At 37.3% G+C, this 15,256-nt stretch overlaps 1 pseudogene; it reads left to right on the plus strand.

Annotated features, from left to right (window-relative positions):
• The first annotated feature begins 4,375 nt into the window (after window positions 1-4,375).
• Hnrnpa1-ps8 (heterogeneous nuclear ribonucleoprotein A1, pseudogene 8) lies at window positions 4,376-8,321 on the plus strand (annotated as a pseudogene).
• Window positions 8,322-15,256: the final 6,935 nt, after the last annotated feature.

The raw sequence follows: 15,256 nt of genomic DNA on the forward strand, positions 1-15,256 counted from the left end.
AGCAAGCATTGGCATGATAAGACGCTGAGTACTTTTCTCTCAAAATTGAAAATAATTCTACATATGATCAATGCCTCTAGCTAATACTTCACAAAGTCCCTAACTGGCACGCTAAACAACCACCATAGAAAGCAAGAAGAAAATACCATTATTTGTAAAATACCATAATGATTTATGAACTAATTTATAAATTATTAGAATTAACCAATTTAGCAAAGACACTATTGGATATTCAAAATATATCCACTATCAAAAAGTTTAAAGTTGGAAACCTAAGCTAAAGTATCATTTTTCAATTTATTACAAAATGACTTTGAGTAGAATTCAATGAAAAGTCACTTTGTTAAGCTGTGTGAGCATTTGTACAGATTCCTTTTCATCTTGATCAAATTTTGTGACAAATTGCTTTTAAGTTTTATTGATTTGCGTATGGTATAATGTCATCTGTGTGTTTATGCATGTTATATGTGTGCATGCAGTCACACACATGCCCTGGTCAGAGGAGAACACTGGGCATCAATCCCCTCCTTCCACTGTGTTGCGGCAGGGTCTTCTTTTGTTTCTTTTGTATCGGGTCCAAGCTAGTTTGACTGTGAGCTTGTAGGAACGTCGTTGGTCTCTGTTTTCCCAGCTTCCACAGAAGTCCTGGTATTACCGTTGCATGCCACCACACTAAGTTCATATAAGTTCATATAAGTTCATATATGGGCTATAAACATAGAATTCAGGCTCCCAGGATTGCACGTAACCACTTTTATCTGCTTAGCCATCTCCATGGCACATGTTGATTCTAGACATGTGAAAGACGTACAGTTTCTCAAAAACAATTTAAAAAGAGTAGGCACTAAAAATGAACTCAGCCGTGTTTTGGGAGGGTTTTTGTTTCATAATGCTTTGTCTGGATACTTCTTACCTTCCAGGTCTTTGGTTTCTGACTGTGCACTTTTACAGGATTTTTGTGTGTCCGAGTATGTGTGTTTCTCCATCTGCATGTGTTTCTTGTGTATTATTGTTGGCTCCTTTTGTTTGTTTGATTTGGTTTGGTTTTTGTTTTGTTTTGTTTTATTTCGATTTGTTTGTTTTATATACCTGATTTCCCATAAGACAGTTAAAGGAAAGGGTATGAATTTAAGTAGGTGGGGAAATAGGGTAGGAGAGGAGTTAGAGGAAGAGCAACCGTTATTAAAATAGAGTGATTGTATGAAGATGATTTTTCAATAAGAATAGCACAGAAAGTTGTAGGCATTTAGCTAGAGCGATGCAAATGGAGATCTGATGGCTGAGTATTGGCAGCTAACCAAGGGACAGCACAGATTCCTGAAAACAAAGGTACACTAACACAGTGACTGTGTTCAATAACATGGTAAATACAGCGTTTGAGTGAAAATGCTTCCAGTCTATTACTCTACATCAATCGATATGCAGTTCATCCTAATTACTATGTACAGACAGTTGTTTTGCAGCTGTTTTATTTAAGTATGAAAGAGAAAATAATATAAAAATAAGAAAAGGAGAATGTATTCCAGACCATAAAATAGACAAAACACTTCAGCAGTATTCCAACAAACACATGGATTTATGAACTATATTTCATTTCTTTTTTTTTTAGTTCTTTATTTTCTATTGGATATTTTCTTTACTTACACTTTAAATGTTATCCCCTGTCCCAATTTTCCCTCTGGAATCCCCCTATCCCTTCCCTTCTCCCCCTGCCTCTATGAGAATGTTTCCCCACCCACCCACTCTTTCCCATCTCCCTGCCCTGGCATTCCCCTACACTGGGGCATCGAGCCTTCACAAGACCTCGGGTCTCTCCTCTCATTGATGCCTGATAAGGCCATCCTCTGCTACATATGTAGTTGGAGCCATGGGTCCCTCCGTGTGTTCTCTTTGGTTGGTGGTTTAGTCTCTGAAAGCTCTGGGAAGTCTGGTTGGTTGATATTGTTGTTCTTCCAAGTGATTACCTTCTGTTCATCAATAACCAACATTAACAGTAATCAAAGGAACTAGATAGGGAGACATTTTCAAAAGACACATTTTACTAAGTATTTTTTACACAGTATGTATAGTAGCTTTTACATTTTGTGTGTGTGCTTGGAATTGAGTTCAAGGAGTCATACATGGTAAGGAAAAAAGGTGTCTCAGAATTTAAGATTAAAAATCAAACATTCGAATAAATGTAAACACAGGGATATACAAAGTGGCAGGAAAACACACATAGAAAAAATATGTTCATTACAGTTAGTTTTCAGGAAATGCAAATTTGTTCACAATACATTATCACAATGCAGCTAATGGAATTGTTCCAATTGGAATGATTAATAAAATTTCTATTTGCAGAATAGCAAATATTTTGAATGTTTATAAGTTATTGGCTGGAAACATGAATAGATAAGACTTTTTTGGAAAACTTTTGCTATACTGAAACCAAATAGACATTTATGCTCAGCAGTAAATTTCTGGGTATATACTTGTATAAAATCAATCACAGGGTCCAGATGTACTACTCTTAGGTATATACCAAGCAGACAGTGTATCCAGGTTTACTGATGCTCTATTCAGAGTAACAAGAAAATGGTACAGCGCAGATGTCAATCAACTGATGAATGGATAATAAAAGTGGGGCACATTTACATGAAGGGATATCATTCAACTTTTAAAAAAGCAAAATGATGAAAATTTCAATTGAACAAGAGAAGCTGGAAACAATCTTTCTAAGTGAAATAACATAAACGTAGAAAGACTGCTGTCTTGTGGACGTTAGTTTTCAATCCTTAGATATGTGTGTTTCATTTAGAATAATTACAGAGGTCAGGAAGTTAGTAAAGGGATGCTGTGGGAGGACTTTCAGGGGAGGGTGATAAAACACAGTGCTATAAAGGGCTGAAAGAATAATATAACAGAAAGTTTTAAATTGTCATGAGGCAGAGTGGGGAAGGGAATTGAGTGGGACAACTATCGTTAAAAATTTTTTGAAAAAAGTCATATGGAAACCTAAATTAGTATAAATTATAAGTACATGTATGCATATGAAAATATATAACAAGGATAAAAATTAACCTATATAATATGGAATTAAAACCCCAACTAGACCATGTCAGAAATGGATTACCTCTTTTGGAGTTGATGGGTAGTAGTTCAACAGATCCTACATTAGAGGTAATTGAATGTGAGTGAAACGTGATTATACTTCAGAACTTGACCAGAGAGACTATTGATGAAGGAAGCCATATCCCTAAGTCAGAGAAAAATCAAGATGGTATTTACCTGGAAGCTTCAAACATACTGGCTAGAATTCATTTGCCAGAAGGTGCTGTGTATGCTAGCAGAGGAGAAAATGAGCCACCAATCTCACCAATCTGCGAACCTTGCAGACTATAATATTACCTTGCCTAATAAGCTATATAATGGTGTACTGGTGGCATGAAAGTTATGGGAGTAACCAACCACATCCTTACTATATCTGAGGCTTGATTACATGATGGAACCCATAGCTAGTACAGTTAATAAGGACAAGATCCTGTGGCTATATAGATAATAGACTCTGTCTAAGTAGGGTAGATCATAATGCAGTTTGTCTGATAAATGGATATCATATTAAAATGAATCCTAATGAATTATTGCTGAATTCAGGGATCAGTACATTCTCCAATCCTTATATTGAAAAACTTCTTGTAGAATATGGCAATTAACCCAGAGAACCTTAAGTGATCAATATGCAAGATATAAAAGACTATGGAGTTCTCAATTCTAAATGGAAATTATCTATTGCACTCCCACCCAGAGCAAGACTTTCTTTTGAGGAAGAGGGAGAGGAAAGATTATAAGACAAAGAAGTGGTGGATAACTCCAAGGAAACAGCGCTTTTATGGACACAACAGGGAAATTTCACATATTAATTTATAGGGATTGTGGTAGCATTTACAAGCCCTATGTAAGCTCAAACTAGAGAAACTGAAAACATGGGGGAAGAGTGGCTACAGCTTACATGAGCTGAGGAACTATTGGCAATGATAGATAAAAAGGGTGAGTTGATTTTCTTTAATGATGTGGATCTGAGAGGTGCTGAGGGAGGATGGTAAATATAATCAAAATATATTTCACAATATTCTCAATTGATAAATTATACATTTTTTAGAATTCTGATGATTATCTAAATTTCCCCAGTGCCTCTTTTAATGTCTCTCCTTTTATCTCAAATTTAATTAATTTGGATACTATCTCTCTTCCTTTTAGATAGTTTGGTTACAGTTTGTTAATACATTAATAATTACAAAGAGCCAACTCTTCATTTCACTGTGAGTTGTTTTTGTTTTGTTTATTTCTACTTCCTTAATTTCAGCCATGGTCTTAATTACCTTTTCCAGTTTATTGTTTGTTTATTCTTGGTTTCAAAGGTCTTTAAAAGCATCCTTAAATCATTATTTTCAGATCTCAATATTGTTGATGTAGGTATTCAGTCCATCCATTTTCCTCTTGGGACAACCTTCATTGTGCTCTATAGATTTCAGTATATTGTATTTTTATTTTCATTTAATTCTAGAAATTTTAAATTCCCTCCTTTATTTCTTTCTGATTATTGTTAAATTTCCTGGTTGTCTATAATTTATTGTATATATAATTTATTATTGTATATTTTATTACATTTTTCATAAGTTGTATAATTTCATGATTATTGTTCAATAGTGTGTTATTTTATTCCCGTGAGTTTGTATACAACCTGTGGTTTCTATTGCTGTTGCTATCCAGCTTTATTTTATTGTTGTTAACTAGAACACAGGCCGTTGTTTCAGTTTGCCTGTATTTGCTGATACTTTCTGCAACTATTAGAATGTCAGTCTCCCAGGAATAGGATTACACTAGCTGTTCTTAGAGGGAAAATGTAAACAAAATTTGTGTTCTTTACTGCCAGCAACAGTGCATTCTGTGGTTTTCTTGTCATCTCTGTTGTTTACTGTATGAAAAATCCTCGTAGCTTTCAACACAGTCATAATGAAGTATTTCTATGTGCACTAGGACTACACAGTATGCAGAATAACCCAGTGTGAGGTGGGGTCACAAATAAAGTTCTCTGAGATTTCTTTGTGGAGCTATAGACAAATTTTATTGTGAAACCACTTTTAAAGGAAAATAATTTTCACAGGAGCCATAACACAGCCTTTTGATATTCTCATATCAGAGAATAGAAAGGTAAGGTGTTTTATGAAAGGAGTTAAGAAGCGGTAGATTTGGACTTCCACTTCCAAAAGACTTCACTTCTGAGTCTCTGAACCTCAAGACTATAAGATAACAAATACTATACAGATAACCCTTAAGAGACAGGTATAACTGAATAGGATGTTTTCTCTAAAACCAACACAGGGTCTTGCCATATAGCCTTGCCTGATGATGTTGACCTCACTATGTAGACCAGAGTAGTCGTGACCTCCCAGAGATTTATTAACTTGTGTCTCATCACACCTGCAAGTTTATTGAGTTTTATACATATATGGCATGTATTGTTTACAAATCAACAAGTAGGACCTTTTAGGAGTGACAAATTAACAATACACTTTGCAATGGGTATATTTAGAGTTTTCACCTTTTTCATGATGATATTCTAAATCTGGTAATTATAAAAATAATGCCATCACATGAAAATATAAAGTTAACAATATACTTCATTTATGACCTAGGATATTTGATTATTTTGACAGTGAAAGTCAAAATAGAATTTGTCATATTGTGGTCTATTTAAATATGCTATATTTTTTGTGAACAAAGTATTTTTAGTCTGTGCTGTTTTCACACAATAACTTCAGATGTGGCAAATATTTAGAACTTATAAAATTGTACTGTGAATAATCCTGTCTTGAAATATTTAACAAATATGATTGCTAATTTATGTGACGGGCAGAAGTTAAACTTCAAGAAGTATTGTTGGTTATTTCTTTACAATAATTTTGTTTTGTTTACACAGCCTTTGAGAACTGGAACACTCAATTGAATCTTGATTAATTGTTGAATTTCAAATATTGCAAACCTGGAAACTTTTCTAGAATCTTTGGATGGAAACTCTGCTCCCTCTCATTTTCAGTGAGCCTCGGCTTCAGCATCTGCCTGGTCAAAACACTTGGAAAATTTTCTAGAATTAAGACTGGCTTTTGCAATGGCTGGATGGTTTTCAAGTATTACATTTGATACATTGCTGGACAGCTTGCAGAGGACGTTTATAAATTGTACTGGGGTTGTTTCCTGCTTCAGTGCATTATCTGTAATATCTCCTGTTACTAATTGGTGAGATTTCTTTCATCATTTTGAGGTCAACTCAGGACAAGACGCGACAAAAACAGAGGTTTCAAGACTGTTTTGGACTGGGATTTGAGACTCTTCGGGTCAACATGACATTTCCATTTTCGCATGCAAAGAAAACACACACTACCATTTAGGCTGTTCTTCCACACTTTCTCTTCTGAACCACAGCATATTGTGGTTTAGAGTTTAGCATTTCCAGTCAAAGAACAGCACATTTATTTTGAACGGCAAAAAGGTCCCTCAAGTTGTAGGAAAAAGAAAGCAATGAAAATGGGCAGCGTTACATGAAAATTTAACCCCCCATCCCAAATTCCCATTGGATTGGAAAATATGACTATGTACACAGCACCTTCAGCCATAAAATGTGTGTAATACTGGACAAGTCAGAATACCTTGTTTTGGCTGCTCTTTGATGCTGCTGAGGAAGCGTCACTGAAGGTTCTCATCACCTTGCCATCATGTATAAGTCAGAGTCTTCCAAAGAGCCAGAACAGCTGTGGAAACTCTCCATCAGAGAGCGGAGCTTCAAAGCAACCAATGAGAATCTAAGGAACCATTTTGAGCAATGGGGAACACTCACTGACTGTGTGGTAATGAGAGATCCAAACAGCAAGAGATCCAGGGTTTGGGGGTTTGTCACATATGCCACTGTGAAGGAAGTGGATGCTGCCATGAGTGCAAAAACACACAAGGTGGATGGACGAGCTGTGGAACCTAAGAGAGCTGTGTCAAGAGAAGTTTCTCAGAGACAAGGTGTCCACTTGACTGTGAAAAAGATCTTTGTTGGTGGTATTAAAGAAGACACTGCAGAATATCACCTACGAGATTATTTTGAGCAGTATGGGAAAATTGAGGTGATTGAAATTATGACTGACAGAGGCAGTGAAAAAAAGAGGGGCTTTGCTTTTGTCACCTCTGATGGCCATGACTATGGATAAGATTGTTATTCGGAAATACCATACTGTGAATGGCCACAACTGTGAAGTAAGAAAGGCTGTTTTGAAGCAAGAGACGGCTACTGCTTCATCCAGTCAGAGAGGTTGAAGTATTTCTGGAAACTTTGGTGGTGGTTGTGGAAGCAGTTTTGATGGCAATGACAATTTTGGTTGAGGAGGGAACTTCAGTAGTCATGGTAACTTTGTGGCAGCCATGGTGGTGGTGGATATGGTGGCAGTGGGAATGGCTATAAAGGACTTGACAATGATGAAATCAGTTTTGGAGATGGTATAAGCTACAATGATTTTGGCAATTACAACAATTGTCAAATTTTGGGCAGATAAAGGGAGGAAACTTTGGAGGCAGGGGCTCTGGCCCTTATGGTGGGAGGCCAGTACTTTGCTAAACCAGGAAACGAAGGTGGCTCTGGGGTTCCAACAGCAGCAGTAGCTATGGCAGTGGCAGGAGGTTCCTATTACAGCCAGCAAACAAAGCTTACCAGGAGAGGAGAGCCAGAGAAGTGACAGGAGGTTACAACCGATTTGTGAACTCAGCACAGCGGTGGCAGGCCTAGCAAAAGAAGACATGTTTTAGACAATACTCATGTGTGTGAGCAAAAACTCCAGTACTATATCTGTGACTAATTGTATAACAGATTATTTTAGTTTCTGTCCTGTGGAAAGTGGAAAGCATTTCAACAAAGACTTTTACTGTAGACGTTTTTCACCCTTGCTGTTGATTGCTAAATGTAAAAGTCTGAGCATGACTCTGAATAAATGTGTCTTTTTTATGTTTTTTTAATGCGCTGTGTAAAGTTAGTCTACTCTGAAGCCATCTTGGTAAATTTTCCCAACAGTGTGAAGTTGGAATTCCTTCCAAGTTCCATTTGGAATTTATTTATGGTTGCTTGAGTGGAGAAGTCATTATCTTCAAAAACCTTGGTGTTGCTAAACTGATAGTTACTGTTGTAACTTAATGATTTCATCATTGAAAGGGCCACCCAAGCCAGGTCACAATTTGGTTATAAAATGGTTGTCTGCACACCCTATGTAATATCAAAATTGAATAATGGTATCAAATAAAATAACAGATGGGATTGAAACTTGTGTCATCCGTTATCATGTGTATTCAATAAACAATTTAATTCTCTTTAAAAAAAAGAAGAACATTTTCCATAGCAGTTTAAGTACATACTCTATTGAGGAACATCCTAACCATAGGATAGAGCCTTTCACAGTAGAAATTTTGTAACTTTAGTACATATTAAAATTATCTTTAAAATGTTTAATTATATTAATATCATCTGGATTAAAATGTGTTCCATCTGTGTGCTGATAAACTAACTTGTAGGACAAAGCAAAGAATCCTCATTTGTGAACTCAGGGCAACAAAACTTCCTTTCAAAGCTACTTCAAGTGAGGGGTGCAAGCAGAACGAAGAAGCTCACAGTGGCTGCTGCGTGGGAGCTACTGAGCCTCATGTCATTTATCCCTACTGTCATCTTCCAAGATCAACTGAGTCTCATCCCACCTATCCCTACTGTTGTCCACCAAAACCAACTTAGCCTCATCCCATCTATCCCTAGGGTCTTCTTCCAAGACCAACTGAGCCTCATCCCATCTATCCCTAGGGTCTTCTTCCAAGACCAACTGAACCTCATCCCACCTATCCCTACTGTTGTCCTCCAAAACCAACTGAGCCTCATCCCATCTATGCCTACCATTGTCTTCCAAGACCAACCGAACCTCATCCCATCTATCCCTAGGGTCTTCTTCCAAGATCAACTGAAACTCATCCCATCTATGCCTAGGATCTTCTTCTAAGACCAACTGAGTCTCATCCCATCTATGCCTACCATTGTCTTCCAAGACCAACTGAGTCTCATCCCATCTATCCCTACAGTCTTCTTCCAAGACCAAACAGATTTGTTGCCTTTCTGTTCTATGACTTTGAGAACTTACCAACTTAAAGCTAGACAGAGTTGTCTTTATACCCATGCTTCTTTGGAGTTGTGGGGATTGGGGTAGACTCTGAACATGTAGAGTGCAGTAGACCCAACCGTAATTTGCTTACACGATAAAAGGAAACAGTTTGTGGCCCTGATACATCCATTATGTAAATAGTCCTATATGCATCCGTGCTTAACCAATATTCCTTAATATAGATGAATCAAATTTTTACTGACAACAATAAATGTGAGGATTTTCACAGGCAAGATCAACCTTCTGTGGTCTAGGTGACCGAGCATTACTATGTGGCAGTAATAAGCCACACCTGCAGAGTAGGCACTCTGGGGATTGTTAAACAGCACTTTCTTAAGCATACTTAGTGTTCTTTCTACATTTGTAGACCAGTTTCCAAATTGCTCACAGATTGTGAAAGTGCTAATTGGTAATGCTCCTGTATTGGTTCAGTGACTCCCACATTCTCTGGCAGTTGGTTCAGTTAAAACATAAAACTACTAAAGGTGCTGTTTTAACTAAAGTAATTTAGATAGTGTTTTGCTTGCTAATTTGGGAAGCTATCTTATGCTCAAAACTTCAGTGACTCCTGAAATTAACTTGGCCAAGATTACGTCTACATCAATTACCACACGTACAATTTGAGGTAGAAAGTATATAGGTAGATAGACAGGGTAAGATGAAATTTCCAGATATGGGTACAAAACAAAACATAGTTTGGAATTTATTGCCTTTTCTTTGTTTATAAATATGTTGCACATGCATAATTGCGTGGGCACTGGGAATGTACAAGACTGCCCAAATATCAGTAAGCATGCTGGATATAAAATTGCAAGTTAAATCTTACTGTGGAATGTGCCCAGGAAGATGCAACAATTTCATGTGAAAGAGTGGATATGTATGGTACCCAATTCTCTCTCCTTATCTTCTTCACCATGTTAGACAGAAGGGGGACATTTGTAGATATAAAATGAACTAAGCATTCAAAGCAGGACTAATGCTATGTGCTTTGAATTCTTAGGAACTGCTTCTAGATGTTTCTAAATCACTTGGCTGGCAACTGGGAGAAAACTGTCCTTTTAGTTGATGTTAAATGTAATCTTAAACTTGGAAGGGAAGGATTTTTCTAAAACCGGAGAATATTAATATATCAGGAGGTATTAAGAGTAACAAAAGTTAAGGCAGGAGAAAGAGGAAAATTTTACAAAATTTTCAGAATTATTTTCTGTTAAATATTATCTAATGTGGCTCCATTTTTAAAAATAAAACCCCGACAAATGTTGGAGATTCTCTGAATCATAGTAGGGAATTATTTGAAGAATATTTAAAATGACAATTTTATTGAGTCTGTGATGCTTTTCCTTCAATAGTGAAAAGTATGATTAACTTTTTTCCAGTGGAGTTACAATAAAAAGAAGTTAGTAATCCTTTACAGTTGTTTGTTTTAGCACCATTTTGATATGGAAACATTATATATGCATACATACATACATATCTATATATATATATGTATACATACACACATATACACACAAACACACACATAAACACACACACATATATACATACATGTATATATGTGTGTGTATGTATACATATATGTATGTATGTATATATATACATATATATATATACACATTATATAAGATTTCCACTTGCCCCCTTTACTTCACATTTTAAAAATTTTTTGATGAGTCAATGATGTGAAAAATGTATATGACATTTCTCTTTTTTATTTTTTTTCGGAGCTGGGGAACGAACCCAGGGCCTAGCAAGCGCTCTATCACTGAGCTAAATCCCCAAGCCCCGTATATGACATTTTTAAATGGTAACTTTGTTAATTCTTTGGACGTTGCAAATAGAGCTTAATTGATCATTTTTCTGGAAGTTTAGCAAAATCGAATGAGGACAGTGGAGTCTCAGTACATGAGGTTTCAGAAGGGAGCAAGGAGCTATGAAGACATGGACTTTGTTATTTGTGTAATGTACTGACAAAGAATCCAGGGACATTTATTTGTATCTTGAGAAATTGAATAGGGCGAAATTTAAAAGAGATAGGTTAATGGGTTTTGTGGGAGATATTTCAAAACGGAAAAGAATCCAGGCTGAAGCATAATTATTGTTCATCACTTTTTTTCAGGCCTCCCATGAAAAAGAACAAGTAGGAAAAAGATATAAAAATGCATGCTTTCAAAGAAAAGTTTGTGCAACTTGCAACCTTTGCACATTCTAAAAAAAGAGAGAGCAGTTGCTCGGGTGACAGCTCCTGCTAAGTGCAAAACAGTAGGGAAGCCTTCCTGAGGGCAAGATCTCACCCAGTAAAGCTTTCAGTTTGTAAAAATTCAAATTCATTTAACAAGAGAGTGTAGATGGAGGATGCTGCTGGAAAGGCTGCTTCCTAGTTGAAAGCAATCGATGGAAAGTTTTCAAGGGGGTTGCACACAGAGGATGGGCTGCATTGGAACTTGACAACAGCATCCACATGACACTAGTTTTGCAAGTATAAAAGATGCAAGATTGAGGGAGTCATCTTTTTCCATCACGGTTCAATGGGCATTAGGGGGTTATAGCAGCGTGTGCGTCCCCTTGGGCAGGCCCTGAGAAGCCATTGCATGAAACTTTGAAGGTGAAACCTAAATGACAAGGAAAAGCCCTTCAATAGGATGTCTATGAGGAAAGCTGCAGGCATAAAGTAGAATGATCTAAGACAGATGCTGTGCATTCAGCATTCTGTAGGCAGAAAGGCTGGAAGGAAATACTCAAGTCTTTTAGAGCCAAGATGATGTCATCATGAGCCTTAGCTTTAACTTAGGATCCTAGGATTTGATATTTTCTTTTACGAGTCTGGTTTTTCTTTGGCTAATTTTTCTTTGCTGTGGTCCTACTCCATTTTTCTGGAACATGCCAGTCTATGTTGAAGGAATGCAAATTATTCTTTGATTAGTCAGACGTCCACCATTAAAAGATGCCTGACCATAGTTTTGAAGTTAGACTAAATTCATTTTACATTATGAGATAGTCATGAGTCTCTGGGGATAGCATGGAAGGTTTTGGCTCAAAACTGATAGATTCAGATTTTGTTGATAAAGACTGATTTGTAATGGTTAATACTGACTGTCAACTTGGCAGGAATTAGAATTGCTAAGGAGTAAAACATGTTTATGAAGGATTATCTGCATTAGGTTAACTAAAGTGAGAACTATTCTAAATGTGAATTGTATCACACTTTGGGCTGTGGTCGTGTACTGAATAAAAAGGAGGAAATGAGCTAAGTACGAGCATCCAACTCTCTTTGCTTCCTGATGGAGGATATGATGTGAACAGTCGCCTCACTCCCACCACCATGATTTTTTCATCAATCCTCTGTCCAGTATCACCTTGTCCTAGACAACTGAATAGAGCAAGGTGGGATGAAGAAAGGACAGAGATATACAGAAAAGCTTGCTTTGGATAGGCCATGCTCACTTTGATGGAGTGGCTTCAACTCTGCAACAACTCAGAATATCGGCACATTTATTAGGGACAGCAGAAGGTGGCTTTACCTGATCTCTGGGAGATTTTAGGAGAGGAGCCATCTCAGGCTAGAAACACATGTAGGATGATATCACTATGCAGGTGAAGACAGGTACAACATAGAAAGAGGCCTGTCATTGGGCAAAAAGGAAGGATGGGTGGGAGAAAAGTTTTAGAGAGGAGGAGGAGGAGACTGGAGCTAGGGAGACGAGAAGCAGCTGGGAGAACATGGAGGCTGATGTTGATTCCTCTCTGCACATTTACAGGTTGTTATGAATATTCTTAAGGGATGGATGTGTACAGGGTTTTGTATGTCTAGGTGGGCAATTATATCTTATCAATTGGATCAGAGGTTATTGTGTTGTGTGTTCTTTCATGTGGTGATTTAATTGAGTTCAAGAGAGTACGTGGTGGCTAGACACACTGGGCCGCCATGGAATTCGGATGTGTATGTCTGGCATGGTAGCAACCTGTCTTGGAAACCAGATGGTTAGAGAGATTGTTGCTAGGCTCAGAGAGTAGCCATCAGCAGTGTGATATGGGATGGAGCTTAGTGGGTAAGAGATGCTTTGTTGACTGAGATGAAATTGTCTAACATATACCATGAGGCACCACGTGTAGTAAAAGAAAGCATATTTTAATTATACCATAACAAACACATGAAAGGAGGAAGTTAGGACTGAAGCTTTCTCTTCGCTGTGTCAGCATGCCCATAGGGACCAGAGGAAGGCTTTGCCAATTTCTTAGGGTCCGAGGCATAGGTCCTTGTCTGAACATGTATTCTATCAGGGCTTCTTCAGCTCACCCCACACCATGATGGACTGTACTCTTTCATTTTGTGCCAAAATAAACCACTTATTTATTAAGTTGCTTCTATCAGGTATTTTCTCACATTAACAAAGAGCTAATCTATGAATTTATTCTTCTTATCATTCCTTTACTCTACTTTTTGTACCTTTTGATTTCTTTTATTTAAGCTAAAAATCCACATCCTTAGTTTACAACTCAAGGAAGTCAGAATGGAGTGTAATTATGCTAATGACTTCTATAAAAGTCCATAATCATACAGGTAAAATGGGGGGGCACACTGTCATTCTGAACTATGTGTCAGGTATTTGGGCAAAACATTGAGAAAAATAACTAGAAAATCCAAAATATAACCAAAATACTAAGATTTTGGAAAGTGAAAACAATCTAGCTGCTCAGACTTTTCAAGCCAATATCTCTGACCAAGGAGTGCTAATATCAACTGCATAATTCCAATATGAAGGGATACATAGAGAAATTCTGCTGAAATTGACACTTAGAAATATCTGCAGTGTCCTAGAAGTAAGCATGTCTACTTCCTACCCATAGACACATATATTTAATTGATGAAATATATTAGGGTTCTCAGAAAGTTTTAAAAATCAAAGTAACCCTAGTATGAAATGTTTTAGAATTCTCCATTCATTCATATGTTAGTTCCAGAATCATCTGAAGTGTTTTTAAAAACAGATTTTAGGCCACACTCAAAAGCTGTTGGTTGAGTACATCTTCACTGGAGACCCTAAAGGTTCTGAAGAAGTTCCCAAATGCCAAATGCTAATACCTGTCTTTCAACAACAGCTTCTCTTAGAGCAATGCCTCTTAATTGTTATTCAGGTTAAGGTTTTGGGTCAGTCAGTCTGGAGTAGAACTGCAGTTTCACCAAGCCTCCAGGTGGTACTGTGAATAGAAGACCTCTTTCTACTTAAGAAAGGTAGTTAGAGGTCTGAGAGGCTCATTGAGCAGAAACACGAGTAGCTAGAATGTTCTGCAGGCTTAGTTAGAGGCCTGCTCAGGGGCTGCGAGCTGTTAAGCATCGAATCCACTGCAGCTTGCGTCCCTCTCTCAGCTCGTGATCTTGCTCACCTAGCTGTGTAAAAAAAAATATTCACAATGACGTATACAAGACTAGAGGGGAAGATCAGTACATTCAGGTCAGCAAATTCTTCTGCAGTATGTAAAATCTCAGGAAGTCCACTTGTTGGAAGATTGCCTAATGAGCCTTAAACAACTTAAGAATTCATAGTTTATAAAACATTCCTCAGATGAAGTTGGCTGAGACAGTTTCATGCACTGAGCCTTACTTTTTTTTTTTTGCCAAAGAATCATAATACATGAATTTCCTTTGTAAAGATACAACTCTCCATGAACATATCTGATAAGGCTGCTGAGATAACTCTACCTTGCTGTAAAAGGCAGGGTTTTGGCCCCTGCAACCTCTGAATTTGAGACTAACGGCTGCAAAGATGCACTGACACATGCCAAATGGAGACCAAGAGTCCACGTTCTGGGGAGGTGTTAACGACTTACAATGAGGATATTCTCAACTTTCCCAACGAACTCAAAATAATTGGGAATTTGGAAGTGAAAAATGAAGGTATAAAACTAATCAAAATGGTAGCTACTTCTAGAAGCTGTGAATTGTTCTCAGACAATAGCTAATGAGAAAACAAGAACGCCTGTCCTATTATCACAATGAGCTGAATTGTGCCTAAAAGCAAGGGGTAGTATTGTCTCAGAACCAC

The sequence above is a fragment of the Rattus norvegicus genome, chromosome 8, assembly GCF_036323735.1.
Source record: "Rattus norvegicus strain BN/NHsdMcwi chromosome 8, GRCr8, whole genome shotgun sequence".
Classification (NCBI taxonomy): Eukaryota; Metazoa; Chordata; class Mammalia; order Rodentia; family Muridae; genus Rattus; species Rattus norvegicus.